This window comes from Geotrypetes seraphini, chromosome 2 (genome assembly GCF_902459505.1).
Source record: "Geotrypetes seraphini chromosome 2, aGeoSer1.1, whole genome shotgun sequence".
Classification (NCBI taxonomy): Eukaryota; Metazoa; Chordata; class Amphibia; order Gymnophiona; family Dermophiidae; genus Geotrypetes; species Geotrypetes seraphini.
In genome coordinates, this window is record NC_047085.1 from 93955209 (window position 1) to 93974841 (window position 19633).

Consider the following 19633-nt stretch of genomic DNA (forward strand, 5'->3'; position numbering starts at 1 on the left):
CAGTCAAGTTTTCAGGATTTCAAAATGAATATACATGAGATAAATTTGCATGCACTGCCTCCACTATAAGAAAATCTATCTCATGCATATTCATTTGGGTATACTGAAATGACTGGCAGGATGTTTCCCAAGGACTGGGTTGAGAACCACTCATCTATATCTATATATGTATACCTAGATTTCAATACTCAGCCTGTGGGGGTAAGTGGCTTACAATTTGTTCAGATGTGGACAGAATTAACCCTGGATATTCAGTACTGGAACATGAACAGACTCTGACATTCCCCAATGGTAATGCAGCAACTCCGAAGTTAACCAGGATGATCAATATTCAGACTGGTTCCTAGTTAACTCAGCAGATAAAATTAGGACACCATCTTTGATGTCTTAACTTTATGCTTTTACATAACTACCGTATTTTCACGCATATAACGCGCGCGTTGTACACGATTTTACAAACCGTGCATAACCATGCGCGTTATACATGTGAGCACGTTGTACAAATTTTTTTTTCATTCTGATCCGGCATTCCCCCTGTGAACCGGCATCCTCCCCCCCCCCGCTCACGTCACCCCCCTCCCCCGCTGATCCGAGATAATCTGATCCGGCATTCCCCTGCAAACCGGCATCCTCCCCCCCGCTCGCGTCACCCCCCCTCCCCCGCGATCCTACATCCCCCCCAGCACCGCAAAGACAACTCTTACCCGATTGGGCACCGGCACCAGCACCAATGCACAGCATGTGCCAGTGCCAGTGCCCGAAGATCCTCCCTCGTTGGGTTGGGCTGGGCTGGGCTGGGTTGGGCGCACTGCGGTGCGAGAGAGATCCTCCTTCTTCCTGTGCCGGGCTGGACTAGGCTTTGAGCATTTGCGCATGATCAAAGCCTTCTGGTCTCACTCGGATTCGGAGAGAGCATGCACAAATGCTCAAAGCCTAGTCCAGCCCGGCACAGGAAGAAGGAGGATCTCTCTCGCACCGCGGTGCGCCCAGCCCAGCCCAGCCCAACCCAACAAGGGAGGATCTTCGGGCACTGGCACTGGCACATGCTGTGCATTGGTGCTGGTGCCGATGCCCAATCGGGTAAGAGTTGTCTTTGCGGTGCTGGGGGGGATGTAGGATCGTGGGGGAGGGGGGTGACGTGAGCGGGGGGGAGGATACCGGTTCACAGGGGGAATGTGGATCAGATTATCTCGGATCAGAGGGGGAGGGGGGTGACGCGAGCGGGGGAGAGGATGCCGGTTCGGAGTAGGCGGGAGGAGGTTTTTAGCATGCGCGGTATACGCATGTGCGCGCTATATTAAAATTTTATTACATAAATTTCTGTTCCCCGCGCGCTATACCCGTGTGCGCGTTTTACATGGGTGCGCGGTATATGAGTGAAAATACGGTAGTTATTGAACTGAGTATTGCTGCTAATCGGCTAAGGAGTGGCTCTGTCCAAACTGCATCCCTGGACCACCCCTAACTTAGTTGGTTAGGAAGTGGCTGGTTAGAGGTTAAGTTCCACTGGAGCTTCTTCTGCCTGGGTAAACCCCTTTGAATATTGACCCCATAATGTTTATGCATGATGGGAAATTTAATAAGATCCAAAGGAAATTTTCTAATGGTCTAATAGCATACCAAATAACCACTGCATAAAATATAGGGAACATTACAAGTTGCTAAATGAGCCTTAATTTTTATGATCATATTATTTTGTTGCTGAATATTCCATCTTTCTATCTTAAGCTATAGAAAAATGTCATCCTATGTTCAGCATTAGAGTATATTCAACTAAAATATACATTTTGATTTGGGCACATAAAAAAAAATATATTTTAAGATCTTCAAATAATTTATTAATCTTGTGCCATTTTCAGCATTTGTCACACATACAGACTAGGAAATTGGCTCCATTTCATTCTGAGGACATGCTGGAAGGTTCTCTGCCTAACCAACCAACTTTCTACATTCTGAGCGTTATTATGCCACAGTAGCTGAAAAGAATGTTATCTTATTTTGTTAAGTGTCAATTTGCAGAAATGAAATTCTATGTTTTTTGACATTATGGCAGATAATTGATTGAACCATATCCACGTCATTCTTTTCTTGGTTGGGCTGAGAACTATTCAGCACTCCCTCATAGCTCTGTGTTGAATTAAAAGATTTAATGCAAAGAAGAACATGATATGGGAAAAGAATAAATTTAGTTTTTTCTTTAGTAATGTACATATATTTCCATACATTGTACATCCTAATGGAGTAAGAGAATCCATTCAATAAATCCAAAAACTATAAACCAAAATTCCAACAGAAGGAAACAAAAAAGAGAATATTTGCATCTTAGAGCTATGCATTCTATAATGTTATGAAAAATTAAATATCTTAATGGATTTCAAGAACGTACCATTCAACAAGAATGTTTACATCTAGAGTGTATCCTAAGCATATTTATAGTTTTTATATGAGTTCAGAATACAAGTGAAGTAAAATTGCAAAAATTAAAGGAAATTAAGGCCCCTTTTTATCAAGCTACATTAGGGGTTTTTATTGCTGGCTGCTGCGGTAAAAGCTCTGATGCTCACTGGAATTCTATGTCAGAACTTTTACCGCAGTGGCTGGCAATAAAAATCCTAAAGTGGCTTGCTAATAGGGAGCCTAAATGGCTTGGCCTTATAGGCCTATCTGAACAACATCTGTGCTATTATATAGGTGCCTTCTTTAGTATATTGCCAAAAATTACTCAGATATCATGAAAAAATCAACAATATATATAACAACACTTTCAATTTCAATTGATACTGAAATGTCCAATGGTATAATATAAGAACAGCAAAAGATAATAACTGATTCAATCTGAAGGAAAAAGCCTCAGACAAGGGCCCTCCCACCTCCACCGAAGTGGTTTGCTAAAGGTGGTTAAACAGTCACCTCATTGGCAAAAAACCTTCAGTGAAAATAAAGTGGCTTGCAGATTAATCTGCGGGCTTATAACGCTGGATGAGCCAGCAAAGATGGTTTTGGGTTAATTAAATAGTAGTAGGTAGGTAGGAGGATGGGTAGTGGGTTGTTAAGCAAGTTAGGTTAGGGGAGGGGTGGAAGTAAGAGGTGTAGGGTTAGGTGTAGGTGAGAGCGAGCAAGGATTGGCTGGGAAAAGGGGCTCTGGGATTGGAGGAGTTTTCTGAGGAGAATTGGAGGGCAGTGGAGAACTAGGGGTTTGGAGGGAGTGGTGAAGATTAGGGCTGGTAGGGAAAATTGTCCCGCCCTTCCCTTCCCTATGTTGGGGCTTCTCTATTTGGAAGGTTTTGGGGTGTTTTTTTGGGGGGGGAGGGTAGTGTTGCTCGCAGTTTTGTTGCGGAAAAAATGCTATGTTGGGGAAACAATTTTGGATCAGTGTGGCTATGCAACCGATTTGGTCACTAAATTTTGTAACTGCTCATGTGCGATACCACCATGGGTGGCGGCTGGACTCTGCGGCACCGCAAGTCTTGCTGTAAGGGAATTGGGGAATGGGGGAGAATTTTGGAAGATGAGCTAGTTCGACACTGAGTAGCTCCAGAATTTTGAGAAGCTACACTGTTTTTGAAAATGTTGATAAGTTGATTTTATTAAGGTTTGTTCTTAATGAAAATAAAACTGCGGCCCATTTTTTGTCACTATATCTGAGTTGGTGTATTTTATTGTGAACGATCTGAGCGTGGTGCGAATTCCACTGTTAAAGCTTTATGCTGTGCTTTGCTAGTGAAAAGAAAAAAGATAGAAGAAAAACTTTTCTACTATCTTCCGTTATTAGCATATGGTGTTCTTATATTACACCATTGGACATTTCAGCATCAACTGAAATTGAAAGTGTTATTATATGTATTCTTTAGTATATTGTACACTGCTAAATACTTATGTCAATAGCAGTAAATCAAATAATCCAATACAATCTGATCCATATGCAATATACTAAAAATTAGATAGACAAAAGTTGATACCATGATAACTTTTATATGTGACTTTTTATTGTGCATTAAAAATCTAGTAAAATGAAATATGTGCTTCATGTAAACAAGATTACTGATACATACTAGGATGATGGGCTTGTCATTTGTATATTGTGTACATTTTTCTATACCTTTAAAGCATTTGTGAATTTGACTGGTCTCTGAGAAGACAGTGCATTGTGGTAGATTTATTAGGGTTTGACAGAAACAGAGCTAGAAAAGATTATGGCATACTTGTTTAGAAAAACTGTGAGCGGAAGGTTCCTGATTTACACTGACATATATCTAGATGAAACTATAGTTTGCAAATTGCCTAGAGGAGCCGTCCTTTATTAAGTGTTTGATGGGTACAGAAATGTGCATATCTTCTTTTTTTAAAATACTAAGAATACTGATTTTGTATGGGCAAATATGACCTTCACAGGGTTAGACTTTCAATGTCTTTATTTTTGATAGTCATTTCCTTCATTTCCTTTTTATGATGCTCATAGTCCACTGGTTACAATTGTCAGAATGATCCTTATCTTTCTGATTAATATTAGTTAAAATGTAGCATCAAGAACAATCACAGAACTGTTTAGAATTCCCACTATGTGCTATATACATCACAACTATTATCGTGTGTTACTATTAAAGAATGTTAGAAATCTCTCAATTTCTACTTTCTAATGAGTTGTGTTCATAGAATAATAATTTAAAAAATATGTTTTCCAAGATAAGATGTAATGTTGAATGATATTTTAGCCCACTCCATAGAGCCTTGATATTCACTCCCAGTTTTGGGGGCTGCCAATAGGTCAAGTTTTCAGGACACTGTATTCCCAATGAATATGCATGAGAGATATTTACTTACAATGGAGGCAACAGGCATGCAAATCTCTCATGGATTCACTTTGACTCAGAGAGCTATATCACATATATTTTTTATAACTTAATGAATTTACAAACAGTATAATTTTAATTTATTATAACCAACGTTATATAAAATCATCTCGCAGTTTTATAACCTCAGACATAAATCTGACCAAAGTTTAGACATGTAACCCCCACCAATCGCAACATTGAGCATTCAACCCCTTCAAATAATCATTCACTTTATTTTCTTTGTCATATATGTCACTTATAACCACCACTCAGGTATATTGATGAAATCCTTGTTCTTATAGCCAAGTGTCCATTTTTATTCATGACCATCCAATTGAAACTTTCAGATTAAGGTCCAGCCCGACACAGGACTACATTTCGTATCTGTGCATCTTCAGGAGCTGCAACGGGTCCAAGCTTCCCAATCTGCCTTAATAATAATGTAATTTACATCTCACAACAGTAAGTGAGAGCACCAAACCGGGTTACCCCTGTCCTATTTCACTGCATGGCAAAGACATAATGGATATTCACTAGAGACATCTTAAATAACTGACCTGTTAGCAGCCTTCAATGACTAGAAGTAAAGACCACAACCCTGGAAACATAGAAACATAGAAAGATGACGGCAGAAAAGGGCTACAGCCCATCAAGTCTGCCCACTCTACTGACCCACCCAATTTAGTCTGTGTGCTAATGACCCAATTCTTTAACTTGATCTTCGTAGTGATCCTACGTAGGTGTCCCATTTATTTTTAAAGTCAGGTACGCTGGTGGCCTCAACCACTTGCACCGGAAGCTTGTTCCAGCGATCTATCACTCTTTCCGTGAAGAAGTACTTCCTGGTGTCGCCATTAAATTTCCCTCCTCTGAGTTTGAGCGGATGTCCTCTTGTGGCCGAGGGTCCTTTGGGAAAGAAAATGTCATCTTCCACCTCGACACGTCCTGTGATGTACTTAAATGTCTCAATCATGTCCCCCCTCTCCCTACGTTCCTCAAGAGTGTAGAGCTGCAGTTTGTGCAGTCTCTCTTCGTATGAGAGACCCTTGAGCCCCGAGATCGTCCTAGTGGCCATCCGCTGAACCGACTCGACTCTGAGCACGTCTTTATGGTAATGTGGCCTCCAGAATTGCACACAGTATTCCAGATGAGGTCTCACCATGGCTCTGTATAGTGGCATTATGACTTCAGGTTTCCGGCTGACGAAACTTCTTTTGATACAACCCATCATCTGCCTTGCCATGGATGAGGCCTTCTCCACTTGTTTGGCAGCCTTCATATCTGCACTGATGATTACTCCTAAATCTCGTTCTACTGAAGTCCTAGCCAATGTTTCTCCATTCAAGGTGTAAGTTCTGCATGGATTACCGCTACCAAGGTGCATGACCTTACATTTCTTAGCGTTGAAGCCCAGCTGCCAGGTCGAGGACCAGCATTCCAATGTAAGCAGGTCCTGCGCCATACTGTCTTGCAAGTTGCTTTCACTTACTATATTGCATAGTTTGGCGTCGTCGGCGAATAATGTTACTTTACCTTGAAGCCCTCGAGTCAAGTCCCCTATGAATATGTTAAAAAGGAGTGGACCCAGGACCGAGCCCTGCGGCACTCCGCTGGTCACCTCCGAAGTCTCAGAGAGGGTGCCGTTGACCACCACCCTCTGACGTCTGCAACTCAGCCAATCGTTGACCCATGTAGTCAGTGTCTCGCCTAACCCCATCGATTTCATTTTGCTTATCAGCCTGCGATGTGGGACGCTATCAAAAGCCTTACTGAAGTCTAAGTACACGACGTCCAGAGACTCTCCCGAGTCTAGCTTTCCTGTTACCCAGTCAAAGAAGCTTATGAGATTGGATTGGCAGGACCTACCCTTGGTAAAACCATGTTGACTGGGATCCCTTAGGTTCCCCTCATCCAAGATCGTGTCTAATTCACGTTTAAGTAGTGTTTCCATGAGTTTACACACTATTGATGTGAGACTCACCGGCCTGTAATTCGCAGCCTCTGCCCTGCAACCCTTTTTGTGCAGAGGGACGACATTAGCTGTTTTCCAGTCCAGGGGGACTCTCCCCTTACTTAGGGAGAGATTGAAGAGCATGGATAACGGCTCCGCCAGGACATCAGCCAGCTCTCTGAGCACTCTTGGGTGCAAATTGTCCGGTCCCATGAAGGTAGGTTTCAATGTTCATAGTTTTTTAAAGTTACTCCAGGAGTCATAGGAGCATGGACTTGGAGAAGGCATCCAAAGAGCTGGGGAAGAAGCAAGGTGCTGTTGCTCTTCAGGGTTTTGAGGAATTAAAAGGGCAGGCATGGACTGTGCTCTCAGGCTCCATGGAAAGGGAAGATACCAGTAGTAGTTTCTTTTGTGCAACCAATAGAGCAGGGGTGCCCAATATGCATACAGTGTGCGTTGTGTTTTTTAAAAAATTTTATTGTTGGTAGATCATTTTGACTTGGTCATTTCAAAAGTAGCTCGCGAGTCAAAAATATGTGGGCACCCCTGCAATAGAGTGATATGCTTACTTCCTAAGATATAGCTACCTCTGTTTGGTGAACTACAGACTTGTTGGTCTGGCCTTGGCAGTGAGTAAATTAGGTGAGTAAATTAATGGAAGGGCTGCTAAAACAGAGGATAGTTAGTTTATGGGAAACAGTAGTTTCATGATATGAGAAAACATAAGGCTCCTTTTATTAAGCTGCGCTAGTGGTTTTAGCGCATGCTTAGCGCGTGCTGCATTGCTGCATGCGCTAGACACTAATGCCAGCATTGAGCTGGTGTTAGTTCTTGGTGCATAGCACGGGGTTAGCATGCGGGGCAATGCAACGCACGCTAAAAATGCTAGCACACCTTAGTAAAAGGAGCCCTATGTTTTACTAGAAGTAGTTCTTGATCAGATTCAATTTCTTTGACTGGGTGACCAGAGAGTTAGGTCAAGGGAAAATGCTAAATGTTGTGTACTTAGATTTTAGAAAGTCTTTTGGCATAGTTTCTCATTAGTAACAAATAAACTGAGTGTGCATTGTATGGGATCTTAAGTGACTGACTGCATTAGGAAACCAATTGAGTGGGAGGCGAGGAAAGATAATTGTATATAAATTTAATTCTGAGGCAAGAGAAATTAGCAATGGTGTGCTGCAAAAATAAGTTCTTGATTTGGTTATTTTCAACATTTTTATTTATATCCTTTTACATTTCAACATCAAGAATTATAATCTTGAAAAGAGATCAGAATACCCCCCCCCAAAAAAAAAAAAAAAGATACGAGAAAATTCTAACATTTAAAATAGAAAATTCAATCAACTATTCAATCCACAAATTTAGAATCAAGAGAGAAAATAAATTCAATTAATTACACAAATTATACTGATATAGAGAAACGGCAACGGGTAGCCCCGCCACAGCCAGTGGACAGATCATTCATCCATGGACTAAAAAACCAACCCTTCTTTTGGCCCTATAAAATCTAATAGCTGTTTGGGCTCAAAGAAAATTTTTTTTTAATTTTGATAGGAAATAAAACATTTTGCTGGAAACTTGAGCAAAAAAGTAGCACCAAGAGCCAGGGCTCTTGGCCGCAAAGCCAAGAACTCCTTTCTATGCCTCTGGGTTTTCAAAGCTAGGTCAGGAAAAATTCTAACATTTGAGCCCAGAAACATATCATTTAAATGACGGAAATATAGACGTAAAACATATTCTCTATCACTTTCCAAGGCTAGAGTCAATAAGAGAGTGGTCCTATCTGTAACCACTTCAAGAGAACTTTCCAGAAATAAAGACAGGTCAACATTATCTTTAGATTTTCCTTTAGGAATAGATTCCCCTTGAGGTCTCTTAATGTCCAAGTAATAAGCTCTAACAATTGGGGGTAAATTTTCCAATGGAATGGCTAGGACTTCTCGGAAATATTTTCTCACCATCTCCACAGGAGAGATGACAGTACATTTAGGAAAGTTCAGAAATCTTAAATTATTCCTCCTAAGTGAATTTTCAAAATTTTCCAGCTTATGAGAGATAAATGATCTTTCCTTAACCATTTCCAATTGAACAGGAAAGATCATTTATCTCTCGTAAGCTGGAAAATTTTGAAAATTCACTTAGGAGGAATGGTTAAGGAAAGTAAAGACTGTTCAACATTTTTAAAGTGATATTGTAGAAGAGCTTTCATGAAATGTCTGTCCCCTTGCAGATGATACCAGGATCAGCTAACAGTGTGGATAGCATGAAGATGGATCTAGCAAAAATTGAAGAATAGTCTAGAGCAGTGCTTTTAAACCTAGTTCTTGTGTAAAACCCAGCCAATTGCATTTTCAGGATTGTGACAGGGAAGAACCTGTCACTGGTGAAAATTTCCCTTTCAACACAAATTCTTTGAAAATGGTCCTAGTTCCAAAGGAGAGGAACAAACCCAGTAAACCTGTGGCTAGCCTTCAAGGAATGCAGGGATTACAATAGAAAGGGAGGGATGGAGAGGGACATATTAGGACACCGAAGGTAGAACAAGACCCCCATTCGTAAGTACGAGTCCGATGTAAGTCAAATATTCATAAAATGGGGACTACCTGTTATTTAAGAAATTTCTATCCTGCGTAAACCTCAACTGTTTACAAAAATACAAACAATTGTAATCTAATGTACAAATATTAAAATAATAAAACAATTTGTCTAACCTATAACTCAAAATAAATAAAAAAAATATCTCAAATGCTACTAGAAGTACTTCATAGACTTAAGCAGGACAGTGATATTCAATAGGTCAGAACAGAGGGCCTACTGTTACTTTCTTGACTTATACAGTATAGCGGAACAGCAAATCAAAAATTAAAGGTGAATAAGATGTGCTCTCAGTGTGAGGGAGAAAGCAATAAGGAATGCAACAGTGTGATCACTCCAGCGCTTAACAGCAAAAGCTGAATGAGAAGCCAATACCTCTCAGTTCCAGCTACAACCATCATGGGGCACATCAGTGTGCATAAATGAAATTGTGATAATAATAAACACTTTCAAATCCTTTTGTTTAAAAAACTAAGTGTGATTGTTCATTAGAACAGTGTGGCTCTCTGTGATAACCAAACCTTCCCATCAGATTAAAATAAAAATTAGCACTTAGCTAGTATCTTCACACGGATTAATGTGATGTAATGTGAGGTTACATCCATTAAAGTAAACCTTGAAGAAAGGTTCGACCGGGTATGGTTTCAGGGACTTGATGCACCTCTTCTTCATGAACCCATCACTAACCAAATGCTCTGTTGGGGAACGCCACTGGGATTTAAGCAGGCGTTCGAAACACAATAAACGCTTGCGATTCTCTAACCAGCACCTATGACATGGAGGCTGGTTAGAGAATCATGGTGGTTAGGTGGGCTTAGGCATCTGTCCATGAGGACATATGCGATTCTATATAGGATGCCCAAGTGCGATTCTCAAAAGCCGTTAGGTAGCTTCTGAAACCAGACTTCCTATACAGAATCTGGCCCATAGTGTTCACAGTACACGTCATCTCATTTGCATACCTTCACCCCAGAATACCATAATGGACCCTGTTGACCTAATGGCCTCAATCTCCAATCCACGTCACTCTGAATTTATGCCACTCTCTCCAATGGTAGATAGTGCCTCACAAATTTACTTGAGGTCTTTCCTGTCAACCCCTCTGCCACCCAAAAATCTTAACTACAGATGTTTTGATGTTAGGAAGAGGTACTCATCTGGATGGCCTCCACATTCAAGGAGTATGGCTTACCAAGAACCAATTCTCCATATCAATCTCCTAGATCTAAGAGCAATAGGCAACATTCAAAACATTCCAAGATCGACTCCTCCATCAAGTTGTCCTTGTTCATACAGGCACTCAAGTCACCATATTCTATCTGAATAAAAAAGGAGGCACAGACTCTCACCCCCTTTGCATGGAAATGGACGACTGATCATAGCATAATTCTCAGAGCAGTTTATCTAGTGGGGAAACAGAATGTGTTAGCAAAGAAACTGAGCAGACTTCTTCAACTCTACAAATGGTCTCTCAGCAAAACTATCTTACTTCAAGATTTTCTCCAACTGGGGGACACTGGACATAGATCTTTTTGCTTCTTCCCACAAAAATAAACTTCCAATATTATGCTCCAGACTCTATACCCCCAATTGCCTGGCATCAGATGTCTTCCTTATTCATTGGGGAGACAGATTCCTCTGTGCATTTCCTCTGCCTCTCAGGAAAACTCAAAGGATCAGGATACCATGTCAGTCTTTGTTCCCACTCCTACTGGAGCTCTTGTCCAAAGAACTGTGCAAGCTGCACCTGTTTCCGATGCTCCTCAAACAGAATGATGGATCCCTCTATTCCAACCCCAAATCATATTGGACTGCTAAATGAAAGAAAAAAGAAATTTGCAATTACAGACAAATGAATCTCTTGTTGATATTCTAGAAATACTAATAACTATTACTAAAATATATATATAACAATCTATTAAGAGCATTATGCAGAGATGCATCAAGTGCTTGGTACAAACAGGTCTGGTGAAACCTTTGCATTTTATAAAAATCATATAAGCAGAATGGGGGAGTAGCCTAGTGATTAGAGCAGCAAGCTATAAATCAGAGAAACCATAGTTCAAATCCCACTACAGTTCTTTGTGATCTTGGGTAAATTGTTTAATCCTCCATTACCTTAGGTTTAAGCTTAGATTGCAAGCCTTTTTTGGAAGAGGAAATATCAGTACCTGAATGTAACTTGCCTTGAACAAGCACCAGAAAGGCATCAGCTAAAATACTGTTACATACTATACTTGTAGTTTAGTAAGGCATTTATTTAACAGGTGACATTTGCCATAAAACTTCACATGACTTGATCTAGATTAAAAATATATAAAATGGTTGGAGGGTGGGAAAGAGTGTGATAAATGGTATAGTCTCTGAGTAGTCAAAGTTGAAAAGTTGAGTACTGCAGATTTACATTATGTCTATAACATAATAACTTGGAAATAAAATGTTTTGCAGATCTTTCTACAATTAGTGACAAGATGCAAAACAACAGATATTGGAAAAAAAACCTGAGGAATTTAAATAGATTTCTGAAATGAAATGGTGAAAGGCAAATATTTCCATGATATGCAAGTGTAAACAAAAATAGCCAAGTAATATAAAAGATGGAGGAGTTCCAGAAATATATATGTCAGAAGAAGATGTGGTCATTATGACTTGACAATAAAATAAAGATGATAATTAGCCAAAAAGTGGCTGGTGTATAAGGTTCAGATCATTCATAAGATAGGTGATTAATATTAGAGGAAAGAGGGATATGGGTGTGGGAGGGAAGGGGGAAAGAGATGAACCTGAAGGTAACACTGCAGCGGGGAGAGACATAAAGGAGGGAGGGGAAAGCAGAAGAACCTTGAGAAATTGAAACCTGAGAGAAAGGAAATGGGTGAAAGGAAAGGAATCTATTGTAAAGATGCAGTCAGTGAAGGTTAGTCATGGGATGTCTGTTCATAATGAAGCTCATGTGATTTAAGTGAATTAATTGAGAGAGCATATTAGCTAACCTACCTGCTGGACATTTGGCACACATTTTTATACTAGCATTAAGTGGTGAGATTAGCCTATTTGAAAAGGCTGTCAAAATATCTTTAAAAAAAAAAAGAGAGAAGATATTGTACCTTCCAGCATCATATTTGAGATAGCTCTTCTGTTAACACTCTCTGAGGTACTCCTTATGCCCAGGGCTGGATTAAAGGGTAGGGCCAATAGGCACGTGCCTCAGGCCCAAAAACATCAGGGAGGCCCACCGGTGTGGTGTTATGACCACGGCTGGTGTTAGAGGAAGGCAAAAGGGCAGCTCTCCTGGGCCCCACGGTCTGGGCATCTCTTCCCCTTATCGGCTCATCTCCCTCCTTTCCTCACACCTTTGCGGTGCTTTTCCAAGCCAGTTTTCTCTCTCAGAGGGGCCCTGATGTGGCAGCCATTCTCACTAGTTGCACGTACGCGGCTGCCCCGAAGCTTGTCTTCTGATGTGATCCAGCAGAAACCAGAAGTTGCATCAGAGGAGAAGCTTTGGGGTAGCCACGTGCAACTAGTGAGAATGGTTTCCCCATCAAGGCCCATCTGAGAGAGAGAACTTTGGTTTTGGAAAGCTTCTGCAAAGGTGAGGGGAAAGGAGGGAGATGATCTGATAAGGGGAAGAGGTTGAGTGGTGCTTTAGGTTTATTGTGTGGAGAAAGAGGGGAACAGATGCTGAATAGATGTGGGGGGAATGAGAGAGAGGGACAGATGCTGAGTGGAAGTGGGGAGCAGTGTGAAAGAGGGGGCAGATGCTGAATGGAAGCGGGAGGTGAGAGAGGGGGACAGACACTGAATGGAAGTGGGGAGGAGAGAGAAAAAAGGGCACATGTTGGATTGGGGGAAGAGGATAGAGTTAGATACTGGAGGTGGCAAGCTGTAGATAGACACAATGAAAGAGGGAAATTGAGGACTGAATAGTAAGAAAGAATTTAAACAGAAGCAGATAATAAATTGAGAAGGAAGACCAGGGAGAAAAGGAAAAATAAAAAATATATATTATTCAGATAAAATTTAAAAGAAATTGTTTGATCTAGTATTCAACATATTTGACATTTCTTCACATAGACAATCAGCACATATTTTTCCTCCTTCATCAATGGAGCTGGCTTATCACTTCAATTCAAAAATTGTTAATTTAAGAACTTCTTGCTTCTATTCAGAGGTAACTCAGATCAAGCAACATTTGCCTACTTTTGAGGTAATTCATGTTGACTTATTCTGGCAAGAATTTGAGAATCCAGACTGAAATCTTTTTATCAGACTCTATAATAAATATGAAAAATCATTTTGCAATCTTGACCATTGCTCCCTGGAAATCATGAAATCTGCTCCAATGGATTTCAAATTAGACTTATTCAACTGGTTATCTTGTTTGATGAATAATGGAACTTTTCCATCTAATGGCAGACATATCTTGATTACACCGATAGTTAAAAATCAAAAAGATTCAATAGCACTAGTCAATAATTATAGACCAATAGCTTCAATCCCATTTTTCATCAAAATTCTAGAGGGCTTGGTTCATTCTCAATTATTGAATTACCTAGAATCTCACTGCTTAGTAAGGGTTCTAATGCGTTGATTTAGTGGATCACATAAAACTTCTGAATTGTTTGTATTGCTTAAGCCCTCCCTCCAACGTCAGCACTGACATTGGGGAAGACTTCCGGTCGGCTATGTGTGCTGCGGCAGGGCAGGTAGGAAAAAGAAGACGAGCCTCGCGGCTCGAGTTGTATCGAACCCTGCAGGATCCCCATGACCCTAGGGGGCGTCCCCACGGGGATCCCCGTGACCCAAAGGGGGAACCTGCGGGATCCCCGTCGTCCCCGTTCCCGTGCAGCTCTCTACAAGGAACTGAAACCTTTATTATTGAATTCCATGTCTTACAACCATTTTTGAAAGCAACTGAAGATACATTTGTTCACAAATTAATCAATTTTCTTTAGATTGTATTATTTGTTAAATTTTGTAAACCGCTTCAAACTTATCGGTTATGCAGAATAGAAATGACTTGTTCTGTTCTGAAGAGAGATGCCAGAGCATGTGGGGAAGGGGAAGAGTCAGATACCAGATCTTGGGGGAGGAAAGGAGGAGAGAGAGATGCTAAAATATGCTGGGAGGGAGGGATGGAAGGGAAGAAGACAGTTGCACACCATGGGGGGAGCAGAGGAAAGTAGATGGATGCCAGACAAATGGGGCGGAGGGAGAGATGGAAGGGAGAGGCAGTTTCTGAAAGAGGCATAGATGGAAGGGAATAAGACAGATGCACACCATGGGGGGAGCAGAGGGAAGTAGATGGATGCCAGACCAATGGGGAGGAGGGAGAAAAGGAAGGGAGAGGCAGACAATTTCTGAAAGAGGCACAGAAAGAGAGCAGATGCCATATGGAAGAGGCAGAGAGAGGGCAGACAGTGGATGGAAGGAAGAAAATGATGAGAAGATGAGGAAAGCTGAAATCAGACAATAAAGGTAGAAAAAAAAATTATATTTAGTTTATTTATTTTTGCTTTAGGATAAAATATTATTGTAGCTGTGTTGATAAACGTTTATAAATAGAAAATGGAAATAAGATGATCTAAGCTGATCTATTGGACTAATTTTAATTTTTTTTTTTACTAATTCAGAGACCAAAACTCCCTTCCTCAGGTCAGGACAGGGATACTGTAACAGCAGAATTGTTTACTGATCTGAAGAAAGAGGTTTTAACCTCTGAAAGCTAATTGAGAAATATATTAGTCCAATAAAATGGTGGGCACTAAATTTGCTTCTCGCCATGCCCCATGCCTTCTTCTAAATGTAATGCAGACAATTTTATACCTCGTTATAAACACTATAGGCAGCGAGTGAAGTTGCAGAGTAATAGGAAGGATAGAGGAAATAGATTCCTGAAATTTTAGCCAGAAACCAGATGAATAGTAGCATTCTAAATTATTTATAATTTATGCAGATTTCTCAAAGAGAGATCCAAAACCATGTTACAGTAGTCTACCTGAGCTAATACTCAGCTAGCAATTGCAGAATGGTCTTTCATTGTGAACTGATACAATAGGACTTGAGTAATCATATCATACAAGCTTATATGAGGTCCTTCTGACCACCCAAGAAATTTGTTAGCTCACTCCTCTGCCTTTTATTACCTAACACCTCCCCTCTGGAACTATCTGCCTAAGCCCCTGCACCTTGAACTCACTTATTCTAAATTCAAATCAGGATTGAGGACCCATCTGTTCCGTGCCAACTTTGCCATCTGACTCACGTCCTTCCCCACTCTTGTTTCGCCTCTTTCAGGCTCAGCGTCTGATCTCTGCCTTGATTTCTGCCCTTCCCTAACACCTTGTTCCCTACTGCTCTCTTTGGCCTTCTTCCTGTTTCCTGTCTCCTCATCTGTCTCGGCTTCTGTCTTGCTGTGCTCCTATCCGTAATTGTAGTTCCTTTCTGTTTCCTGATTTTTGTACTGTAAGCCACTTTGCTACTCTTTCTAATAGGTGGTATATAAGGAATAATAAACCATATACCATACATTTTGTATAGAAACATATAAAGTGGACAGCAAAAAAAATTGAAAACATATGTTCTTGTAAGCATTCTCATGTTGAGATGAAACAGTAGACTGTGAGATGTATGGGGTATGAGCAGGCTATCCGTTATGGATATGCTTTTTAAAAAGCAACAACAGAAAAATCCAACTGAAGCTGCAGTATTTTAATTGTTACTTGCCTAGATAATAATAATAATAACAGTTTATATACCGTTGGACCGTAAAGTTCTTTGCGGTTTACAATAATTAAAAGATGTTACAGTTTGAGTAGAATTAACAAAGTTAAGAGTTAGTGATTAACAGTTCTGGGGATCAGTTAATAGGTGGGCTAGAAATGAGATAAATAAATAATAAATACTTAAGTAAATGAGATATAGCCTACCCAGTTTGTCCATCTATGTTACTTACTAAGCTCTAAAATCTTTTTCTCATTATTAGCAATCCTCTGTACTAGTCCCATGCTTTTTTGAATCCTTATTTCCATCTCCTCCACTGGGAGGCTGTTGCAAGGCTACCCCTAGTGTGAGACTTAACTGAAAAAAGTCACCCCTTGCAGCTTAATCTGTAAGTATCCAGCAGTGTTTGTGATTTTACCAGTGTAGAGAATCTCCATCTTTGAGGGATTAAAGTATAGCTTATTGGCCTCCATCCAATCTGCAAAAGCAAACAATCATCGATAGCCACAACTAAATCTGCAGGATTTTCTTTAGGAGGGCATCAGTGGACCACTGTTACTGAAATGTAGGAATCATGATAACATAAAATAATTGTAGAACATAAATGTAAAAAAAAAATACTTTATTAGAGGTACTCCCCACTGAGGCCATCTGGGACAGACAGCTTTCATTTCCATAAACTGTTTAGAATTTAGGGGGAATATAGGGGTTTGATGCTTGAGATGATTAGGGGTTGCAATTTCTGTGGTAAGTTTGGGTTGTTTTATTGTTTTTACTATTTTATTGTTTTATTGCCTTGAAATGGGATTTTTCTTACCTGAATAAATTCATGTAAACCGTTCTGAGCTTTCCTGGGAGAAAAGTATAGGAAATTGAATAAATAAATAAATATTTGTGATTTATCTATATATAGAGATAGATTCTACTACTACTACTTCTTCTTATCATTTTTGTAGTGCCGTGCTGTACATTAAACATGTAAGAGACAATCCCTATTGACAGAGAAAAAGAGCCCGAGAGCTGGTCTCGATGGGCGACTATAACGAGGGGCTGGATGGCCCAGGTTGGTCGCCCATGGAGAATCAGCTTATAGCTGATGGGAAGGGGTGGGGAGGGATGGAGGAGGAGCTGGGCATGATGGGAGGATGTGGAGCAATATGTGTACATGTAAGAGACAATCCCTATTGACAGAGTTTACAATCTATTCAAAACAAATAGAACAAATAAGTGATTAGGGAATTGCTTTTGGTGGGAATGATTAAACAGTCATGGGTACTTTACAAGTGAGTAAGTGTTAGGAGATAAAAGTAGCCTTAAAAAAGTAGGCTTTTAGCCTAGAATTGATTAGGAGTAATTTTGAACAAAATGCTTTAACAATTGGACAAGCCTGCTTCCAACACTAATGTTCTAGATCAGTGTTCTTCAACCACCAGTCCGCGGACCGGTGCCAGTCCACAGAAATTTCCTGCCGGTCCACAGGGCCTGCATGTCCATCAGGCCCGAGACAATGTTCTTCAACCGGTCCGTGGTGCGATCGATGCGGTGTCATCGGGCCGGCTTCCTCTTCCTCACTGCCGCAGTGCACAAAGCCGCGGGCAGCGGCTCCTACGGGCGTCCTGCACCTGAACTGGAAGCCTTCTCTCTGACATCGCAATGTCAGAGGGAAAGCTTCCAGAAGAAGCATGGGGCGCACGAGGAGCCGCTTCCCGCAAGCATGCCTACAATTTCACCAGCAATGTCATCCACACACTTGGGGACTATATGACGGAGCTCCTAAAATGCATTCAGCCCTATTAGTAGTTTTAGTTTTTGGTCCCATATTTGCATAGGGGTTATCTGTGTTCTGGAATAGAGAGTTGCGCGGGGACAGAAATCCCACCCATCCCCGCCAAAATCTCACTCATCCCCATGAGGAATCCCTCCGTCCCCACCCGTCCCCGCGAGGAATCCCTCCATCCCCACCCGTTCCTGCGGGTTCCTCAGCTATTCTATTTCCTGCTTGCCCTGCAGCAGCACACATAGCAAACCAGAAGTCTTCCCCGATGTCAGCGCTGATGTCGGAGGGAGGGCTTTGCAGGGCAGGGTAGGGCAGGGCAGTTAGGAAAAGAACATGAGCCTTGCAGCTCGAGTTGCATTGAACCCCGCGGGATCCCCAAGACCACGAAGGGGGTCTCCATGGGATCCCTGCAACCCGAGGGGTGTCCCCACGTGATCCCCGTGACCCAAAGGGGGAACCCGCGGGATCCACGGGATTCCCGTTGTCCCCGTTCCCGTGCAGCTTTCTATTCTGGAAGGAATGAATGTTGAGAAGCATACAGTATGCTTTGTGTGGTTTAATTTTGTGGTCTACCATTATGTGTTGGTAATAAGATTATATTGTGTGTATATATGAAAAATGAATGGAAAAAATAGTGTTACAATTAGTACTATTATGGGTGCGGGGTCTGGGGTGGAGATTGGGAAGACATGGGCTCACGGTTTAGCCCAGTGTTCTTCAACCGCCGGCCCACAAAATAATTATTTTTATTTCCACTGGTCCATAGGTGTAAAAAGATTGAATAACACTGTTCTAGATAATAATAGTCTAATAAAATCTCAAGAAAATAGTATCAAATTCAGTAGAATTAATAATGTTGAGTTAATTTTAGATACTCTACCAGTGTCACTGTTGTAGATTTCATGTGAAACCCAAATGGAAATCAATTTGGTACGGGTCCAAACAGCCTTTTCTTGACAACAAAATCATTAGGTAAAAGACCACCCACTTTTATTAATTTAAGTGTCTTTTTATTAAGTTGCATTAAATGCTAAACACATACCTAATGTATCTCAAAATGGAATACTGCTGAGCACACTCAGGCATCCTTTGGTAAGTGCTTAATGCATGCGCACTAACTGTGATCTTAAAGCTATTTGAGGTGGTGTGCTGCTGGTGGAGGGGCGCAGAGAGTAGGCATTCCTGCACTAATCAGTTTGTGCAGATACATTACTGCATGCTAACTGGTTAGCATAGGAATAGCACATGAACTCTTAGGGCCAGATTCTATAAATGGTACTTAACTCGGTCGGCACCTAACAAAGTGTCACCTACTGTATGCCAATCAAAGGCACCATTTGTAGAATCTCGCCTAACAGCACCTAACTCAACTTAGGCAGCAATAGATGTCATAATGTTAGGCACAGGTATATTAAGCCAGGGTTTTCTTGGTCTAATGTACCGGTGCCTAATATAGATGCCTACCAATCCAAGCCTAAACTCTGCCCCTAATCACATCTATTTTTTGTGTAGGTACCTTGGTGGAGATGCATACTGTGAGGTGGTAGGCACCTACTGGATAATTATTTTTTACAATTGTTTTTTAATCAGTTTTTAATGGTACTTTCAATTACCAGTTCCAATTAAAAAAAATTTAACCCCCCTCCTTTACAAAAGTGCACTAGCGTTTTTAGCGCCAGCTGCGGCGGTAACAGCACCGATGCTCATAGAATTCCTATGATTGTCTGAGTTCTTAATGCCACAGTTGGCACT

The 19633-nt window shown here is 41.0% G+C and overlaps 1 protein-coding gene across 1 annotated transcript in view; it reads right to left on the reverse strand.

Annotated features, from left to right (window-relative positions):
* Positions 1-19633, reverse strand: part of ZFHX4 (zinc finger homeobox 4) — a 568535-nt gene that overhangs the window by 531953 nt on the left and 16949 nt on the right. The window contains exon 2 of the mRNA XM_033933303.1: positions 10871-11195. The gene's annotated coding sequence lies outside the window, so the exon portion shown is untranslated. The remainder of the gene's footprint in view (positions 1-10870; positions 11196-19633) is intronic.